At 38.5% G+C, this 7,815-nt stretch overlaps 1 protein-coding gene across 2 annotated transcripts in view; it reads left to right on the forward strand.

The window, feature by feature from the left end:
* MBTPS2 (membrane bound transcription factor peptidase, site 2) overlaps positions 1-6,451 on the forward strand; it is a 53,385-nt gene extending 46,934 nt beyond the window's left edge. The window contains exon 13 of one of the 2 annotated variants that reach the window (XM_059156918.1): positions 3,031-6,451. The gene's annotated coding sequence lies outside the window, so the exon portion shown is untranslated. Of the gene's footprint in view, positions 1-525; positions 2,769-3,030 lie in introns of those variants that run through there. The other variant, XM_059156917.1, reaches the window with a different exon arrangement.
* The last annotated feature ends 1,364 nt before the right edge of the window (positions 6,452-7,815 follow it).

A 7,815-nucleotide genomic window follows, 5' to 3' on the forward strand; every position in this document is an offset into this window, starting at 1 on the left:
CAAATATTCTTCCATTCATTTAAAGAACCATTTATTGCATACTTACTGTGTTCTTGGCACGGTTCTGGGCTCTGGGGATACAGCAATAAATAAGTCAATTTTTTTTTCTTTTGTATTTTGTAAGGAAAAAATACCATTTATTTTTAAAACAAAATATATATGCTAAGCATTACTAAATGTTGCAGGCATGGGGTGACAAGAGATTAAGCCAGGAAGGTTGGTAGAGGCCAGGTCCTACAAATATGTTTTGGACTTTAGCCTAATTGCAAATGGGAAGTGTTTGGAAGTTTCAAGCAAAAGAGTGACATAATCATATTTGCATTTTGTGGATCACCGTGACTAAGGCTAAAGCATAGATTGGAGGGAGGCAAGTCTGGAGGCAGGGAAATTAGTTAGGAGACTATTTCACTATTTTTGGCAAGAGCTGATGGTGATATAAAATAGGATGGTGATAGTAGAGGTTGAAAGAGAGAAAGACAAATCAAAAGTAGGATTCACTCTATTTGATGGTTTCATGTAGTTTAGATTCAGGAAGGAGTCAAGAAGACTTCAGGTTTCTGGCTTGGACAATTGAATGGGGGCTAGGGAACACCAGACACGGAGCAGTTCAATTTGGAACTCTTGAGTTTGACTGCCTGGGAGAAGTTCAAGTAATTTGTTGGACTGACAGGTCTGGAACTCTGGAGAAACTAGTTGGAGACACCAGGTATAAGCTGATTTACCCCAAATATGTGATTAAACCCATGAGAATGGATAGTCTAGGAGAGAAGAAAAGGAAAAGGAAAGAGTAGGTGTCCTAGGACAGAGCACTCAGGAACACCAGCATTTAGGTAAAAAGGGTACAATGGAAGAGGAAAATGAACTTTAGAAAATTAGGAAGAAAATCACAAGTGAGAGTTTGGTATTAGAGAAACAAAGGGAAGAGAATGTAGCAAGAAGATGTCGATAACATGAGATGTTACTGAGAGAGGCTGCCAGATGTCCATTTAGCAGTTCATAGGTGATCTTGAGAGAGCAGCCCCAATACAGCACAGAAACAGCCTAGCTGTTGTGGATGGAGGGGTGGGGAGTGGGGGTGCAGGGAGAGACTGCAAATGCAGAAAACACCCAAGAAATTCCATTGGGCAGGGTGCCTGGGTGGTTCAGTTGATTGGGCATCTGACTCATGTTGGGACTATATGTTTTGGCACATGTTGTGATCTTGGCGTCGCAGGGTAGAACCCTGGGCATGGTGCAGAGTGAACTTGAGATTCTCTCTCCCTCTTTCTCTACCCCTTTCCCTGCTCATATCTGTTCTCTCTCCCTCACTCTCAAATAAATAAATAAATATAAATAAAATCTTAAAAAACAAAGTTCTATTTGGAAGGGGTGGGGAGAAATGGGACTTGGTAAAGGATATAGAGGAAAGTGTCAGTATTGTTGTTACTGTTTTAGCAATAGGAAAATCATGGGCATGTTTTTGGTGCTGATGGGAAGAACCTAAGAAAAAGAAAGCAGATCGTCAAGGGAGGAGATGGGCTCTAGAGCACAAGTAGAGCAATAGCCTTCAGCAAGAGAGATGCCCTGTGTCAGCGGGGGGAAGAGGAAACATGGATGCAAATAGAGTTATCTTGAATCCTAAGTGTATAGTACAGGCTTGGCACAGAGTAGGCACTCCAGAAATCCTTGTTGAGTAAGATGGAGTTCTATAGCTGCAAGGAGCAGTTGAGCCAACCCCCCTTCTAGATAAGACACACTGGCAGAGGTAATTGAAGAACAGGTACAGAGTACTCAGCTCTGGGATGATAGCACTGAATTTCCTGATTTTGAGAATGTTCTACGTTTACCTAAGTTCTTGGAAAACACAGAGCAGAAGTTTAGAAGTTGAAAGGGTCCAGAATAAGACAGTCTGGCATAAAAACGATTTTGAGCTAAAGACATTTGAGTTCCTAAAATGCCTTATCTGCCTAAAAGCAGGGCTTCCCAAAGGAACTCAGTTGTCATGAATCTTCTACCAGGAGCCCCTCAAATCTTTTCAAACAGGCATTGACACAAAACTATCATATCTCCCACCAGTTCTTTTAGGAGCCCATTTATCTTTCCGAAAAGCCATTTGTTCTTTCATAAGTGCCCTTTCTCCCCTCCTTCTGAGAAGTCATTTATTCTCCCATCAGTGACTCTGTGCTCCTATCTGTCCCCTGGTAGATGCCAGATAAGCCCCAAATTCAAAGTGCCTTGAGTCACATGTCTTTGTGAACTCCTGTGCTGTGTGTGTAAATAAATTTATTTTTTTCTCTTGTTTATCTGTCTAGTTTAATTTGCAGACATCAAGTTATTAACCTAACAGAATAGAGGAAAAGTTTTTTTTTTCTCTGATAGACTGAAGGGGCATGATACGTGAAACTTACTCTCACATGGTTCAGAGGGAGAGATAATAAAGCCAAGATGGCAAAATGTTGGGTTGTCTGTGTGGCTCAGTCGCTTAAGCGTCTGCCTTGGGCTCAAGTGATGGTCCCAGCGTCCTGGGATCCAGTCCTGAGTTGGGCTCCCTGCTCAGCGGAGAGCCTGCTTCTCTCTCCCTCGTTCTGCCTGCTGCTCCCCCTGCTTGTGCGTGCTTTCTCTCTATCTCTCTGTAAAATAAATAAATCTTTCCAAAAAATGGAAAATGTTAACAATTGTTGAAGCTCGTTGAAGGGCATGAGGGAGTCATTTGTATTTTTTTTTCCTTTGTATTCTTGAAATTTTTGTTTGAAGTTACTTCAAAATAAAATGATGTTTTTTAAAAAGAACCAGCTTCTGCATTTATTGAATCTCCACTTTTTAGCTTTCTGTTTTATTTGATTCCCAATTTCAACACTTTTTATTTCACAGCTTCCTATAAATGGCAAGCATGAGGGATTTTAAAGACAGAGCTGCTTTTTGGATTTGGGCAAATTATATCCTTGTGTTTTAATTTCTTCTTTTTGAGAATGATACCTTCAAAACTTTGTTGTGTTAACTGAAATAGTCACAAAGTTGGCACTCAATAAATGTTTCCCCCTACCTTTCCAGGACCAGTTCAAGTTACAGTGCCCTATGGAACCTTCCCTCATCACCTCCAAGATAAGTTATTTTGTATCACCCCTACACTTAGCTAAGTGGCTCTTTCATACATTACATCTTTGAACTCTCCCAATAACCTCACAGTCATTTTCTTTGCCTTATAGATTAGGACACTTAATGAACTTAAATGACTTGGCTAGGCTCACACAGTCAGTCAGTAGAAATGTAAGGATGAGAACTCAGGTTCTTTTAGTTCCAACTCTTGTGTTTTTTGTTACACCATAATTTGATATTTCTCCTCAAGTGTTGTTTTTAACTGTGGTAAGACATACATAACAAAATTTGCCATTTTAGTTGTACAGCATTAAATACATTCATATTGTTATGCAACCATCACTACTGTCCATCTCCAGAACTCTTCATCTTGAAAAACTGAAACTCCATACCCATTAAGCAATAATTCCCATTCCCCCCTCTCCGCAGCCCCTGAAATACTACCATTTTACTTTGTGTCTCTGTGAATTTGACTACTGTGGCTACCTCGTATGAGTGGAATCATAAAGTATTTGGCTTTTTGTGACTGTCTTATTTTACTTAGCCTAGTGTCCTCGAGGCTTATCCATTTGTAGCATGTGTTTTATAAATATCTGTACTCATGGCATTTACCTATGATCTCCTGTGTCCTATTTCATTTCCTGGTTTATAAAGTCCTTGAGGGCTGTGACTCTTTGTTTCCCCTTGGTATGGCCACCATCATAGGGCCTAGGTCATAATGGTAGTCAATGAGCTCTCTTGAGCAGATGGCTAAAGCCATTCTATAAGGTAGAAAATGAGCCTCCTTCTTATATGGTACATTCCAATTTCACACCTACCCTCAGCTACTGGAGCCAAGAAGACGGATGAGCAGAACTGTTCTCTCTACTATTACAGTGGAAGGCCAGACATAACATTAAAAAATTCCCCAGGTTTGGAAGGATGGCACAGGAATTTTACTCATGGATTTTTAGCTCCCTGCTTACTGTAAAAATCATATATGCAGTAGTCTTTAAAAAGAGGAAAAAATCTTGTAGTCCTATGAATGAAAGTTTGGTAATGTTTGTTTTCTCCCCTGAGAAAAATAAAAGTGGCTTGCCACATTCTGGTAAGAATGAACTCTTTGGATGATTGGTCATCAATCCTTGATGTCATCGGAGTGGAGTGTGCTGGGGATACATTTGCCTTTGCCATGCTATTTGATTATTACATAGTTCCTATACATATTAAAGGATAAAAAGAGGAGAAATGGAGTAAGAAATATTTTGAGTCCAAGTTTTAGTTCTTCCACCTACTCGTGACTTCAAGGAGGGGAAGACTTTGCAGTCCCTTCTCACTAGTACACCCATGCCTTCACCCATGTGGAGTAACAGAACTTCAAGGGCCAACCTGGCCTCGGAGACCAGAGAGGCTGTAGTCTTGTCAGGAGCAGCCCCAAGAAACTCGAAGGCCTTCATCCCTTTGTCTAACAGAAGATGCTGCGGGACCACATGCCACCAGTCCTACTCCTGAAGCAGACCTCTCAAGGGGGATGTCCAAAAAGCAGAGGCCACCTGCTCCTTAGGAAGAAAGGCTCTGCCCCAACCAGCCTAACTCTTCTTCAAGAAAGGGTACCAAGAAGAGACACAGCCTGAAGCATTCACCCATGTGTTTCTGAGCCAGGATCTCTACCACACTTCAGACACTGGAGGCATAAAATAATTAGATTCAACCTGAAAAGTAAAGTTGTTCAGTACACTAAATGACTTCCCTCTGGGTGTCTGCAAAAACACAAGTTTTGAACATGCAGGCTCTGTGGAGATCAGACAACACACACTATCTCAAAGGATCTTCCTTCCTTTTTTTTAAATTTTCAAATCAAAATGGGAAGTACAGGGGCACCTGGGTGGCTCAGTCGGTTAAGCTTCAGCCTTTGGCTCAGGTCCTGGTTTTGAGCCCCACATCGGTCTCCCTGTTCAGTGGGGAGTCTGCTTCTCCCTCTCCCTCTGCCCCAACACCCCTACTTGTGCTCTCACACACTCTGCTCTCTCTCTCAAATAAATAAATAAATAAATAATCTTAAAAAAAAAAATCTGCCCGAGCCAAGAGATAAGCCAGAAAGAAGAACACAGCTAGAAAGTTTGAGGTCAAAATGGAGGCAGCCAAAGTCTTTCATTTTCTATTGTGTCGTATAATCCATGTTTCCAACTGTGTCCTGCTACAAGGAAAACAAATTCTTATTGAATTTATACAAATATATATTGCCATAAAAATATAGAAACACTCGAGGAGCCTGGCTAGCTCAGTCAGTGGAGCATGTGAACCTTGATCTCAGGGTTGTGAGTTTAAGCCCCATGTTGGGTACAGAGATTACTTTAAAAATAAAATCTTTTTTAAAGTTTAAAGTCTAAAAAAAAAATAACACTGACAGTTTCTGAATTCTGGGATCATGTAGGGACAAAAGATAAATGTTTCAATCTGTTCACAAAAGTACATTTTATCAAGTTGTTATATATCAATAAGCTTAAGAGTACTTTTTTTAAAATCTGGAAAAACAAAGCATTTTTTTAAAAGCTCAGCAATGTTTTAAACAAAGTCATAAAAATTGTAATTACCCTCCTCAGTTCATGTGGTTCCATGTTAGTACTTTTTGTTCTACTTAAATCCAGTTTTCCCTGTTTTAGAAATTCTTACTCATTCAGTTTTAGGATCTTAAGGTTATCAGAAACCTATACCCAGAGGTTTTCTATGAGTATTTTTGAATATGAAACACATTTGTAACAGCATCAGAGTAAAGTACCTGTAAAAGAACATTTCAAGTTAATTACATATCAGGACGTCAGATTTTTGGCATTTCATACCATTTTTAGAACACTCATCTTAATAACACATCTACTCAAAGTCTAAGAGGGTTTAGTACCACTTTTTTGAATTTGCTCCTTATGTGATTTAACATATCAAATAAGTCTAATTAGTTTAATGTCTCACAAAAACTTTAAAATGTTCCATGGGTCCATTTTAATACCACAGATCATGGCCAAAAGACTTTATTTTAGAATTTTGATTTTGTGGGGTGCCTGGGTGGCTCAGTTAGGTGTCCGCCTTCGGCCCAGGTTATGATCCCAGGGTCCTGGGATTGAGCCCCAAGTCCGGCTCCCTGCTTAGTGGGGGATCTGCTTTTCCCTCTCCCTCTGCCTCTCCCTGCCTCTCATGTGTTCTCTCTCTCACAAATAAATCTTTTTTTAAAAAAAGAATTTGATTTTGCGAAGTATGTTAAAAATATTAAAGGGTTCGAACATGTGATTAAATAAAATCACAAATTATTACAAAATGGTATTTATCCATTTAACCAAAGTGACAATAAAATATATTAAAGGCAAATAGAGAAGGTTATATAATAGTAAACAAAATTTAGCTTTTTTAATGTTAAGACTCGGGGTTTTTTTTTAATTTTTGTTTTGACTTTTTTTTCAAATAAAGACTTGACAAAAAGGAAATTATTTTGGCAAAACATAGAATCCTTGTTTTTTAGGCAAGTAACTTTAATTAATTTATTTATTTACTTACTTACTTAATTTTATTTGACAGTGGAAGAGAGAATGAGAGAAAGCACAAGCAGGGGGAGAACAGAGGCAGAGGGAGAATCAGGCTCCCCACTGGGCAGGGAGCCCAGTGCAGGACTCTGTCATGACCTGAACCTAAGGCAGATGCTTAAGAGAGTCACCAAGGCACCCCTAGGCAGAAAACATTAAAGGTAAAGAAAAACTTTCGTTTATAATTTTCTTATTAAGAACGATAGTTCTTAAGAATTTCTTATTAAGACCAATAGTTCAAGAAAACTCCATCCTTTTAGTAAAGAGAAAGCACAATTCTCATTTTTTATATTAAAATTCATTTACTTTCTTAAATATATCTTAATCTTAGCCAGTATTGACCACACAGATTCCTTTCAAAAGATTCCTTTTGTATAAACCTTCTGCAATTCTTTTTACATTCCCATTTGTCCTCAGTTTTCCCACTTTATTTTTTTAAAGACGTATTTATTTATTTATTTATTTATTTGACAGACGGAGATCACAAGTAGGCTGAGAGGCAGGCAGAGAAAGGGGAGGGGGGAAAGCAGGCTTCCTGCAGAATAGAGAGCTCGATACGGGGCTTGATCCCAGGACCCTGGGTTAGGGTTGACCTGAGCCAAAGGCAGATGCTTTAACCCACTGAGCCACCCAGGCACCCCAGTTTTCCCACTTTAAATGATCAGCCTCATTTTAGAACAAAATCATTTTCTTTCCCTCAACGCAACAAAAATGCATTTCTATTCCCTATACTACTTGTTATCAAAAACAAATGTCGTATTTTCCTTGCATACAGAGTTATTCCCCTTATTATTTCCAGTAGTCTCATTTACATTTATTAGAAATCATAACTTTTTGAAAACTTAGTTTCTAGTGAAAACTGGTAAGCAGTTCTGAGCCATCTGCTACACAATTATTCTTTACATTAGCAAATTTATGAATACATTTAATATTTCCAGAAATGTGCTTTTTCATAGTATAATATTTCAATAAAACAAAGCCAAGTTTACTAATAGACCCGTATTTATCTTTAGTTTCTCTGTATAAGAGAAAAACAGATAAATTTCTGTTTAGTACTTGATGCTTTATCATTTTGTCTTATTTGGAAATGATTTAGGTATTCAATAAATGTAACTTAACTCATCATTTATTTAGCAAAAGTTTTTAAGTTTTAGGTTACCAAAGATTTTGAAACTACTTACAAGTTTAC

The sequence above is a fragment of the Mustela lutreola genome, chromosome X, assembly GCF_030435805.1.
Source record: "Mustela lutreola isolate mMusLut2 chromosome X, mMusLut2.pri, whole genome shotgun sequence".
NCBI lineage: Eukaryota > Metazoa > Chordata > Mammalia > Carnivora > Mustelidae > Mustela > Mustela lutreola.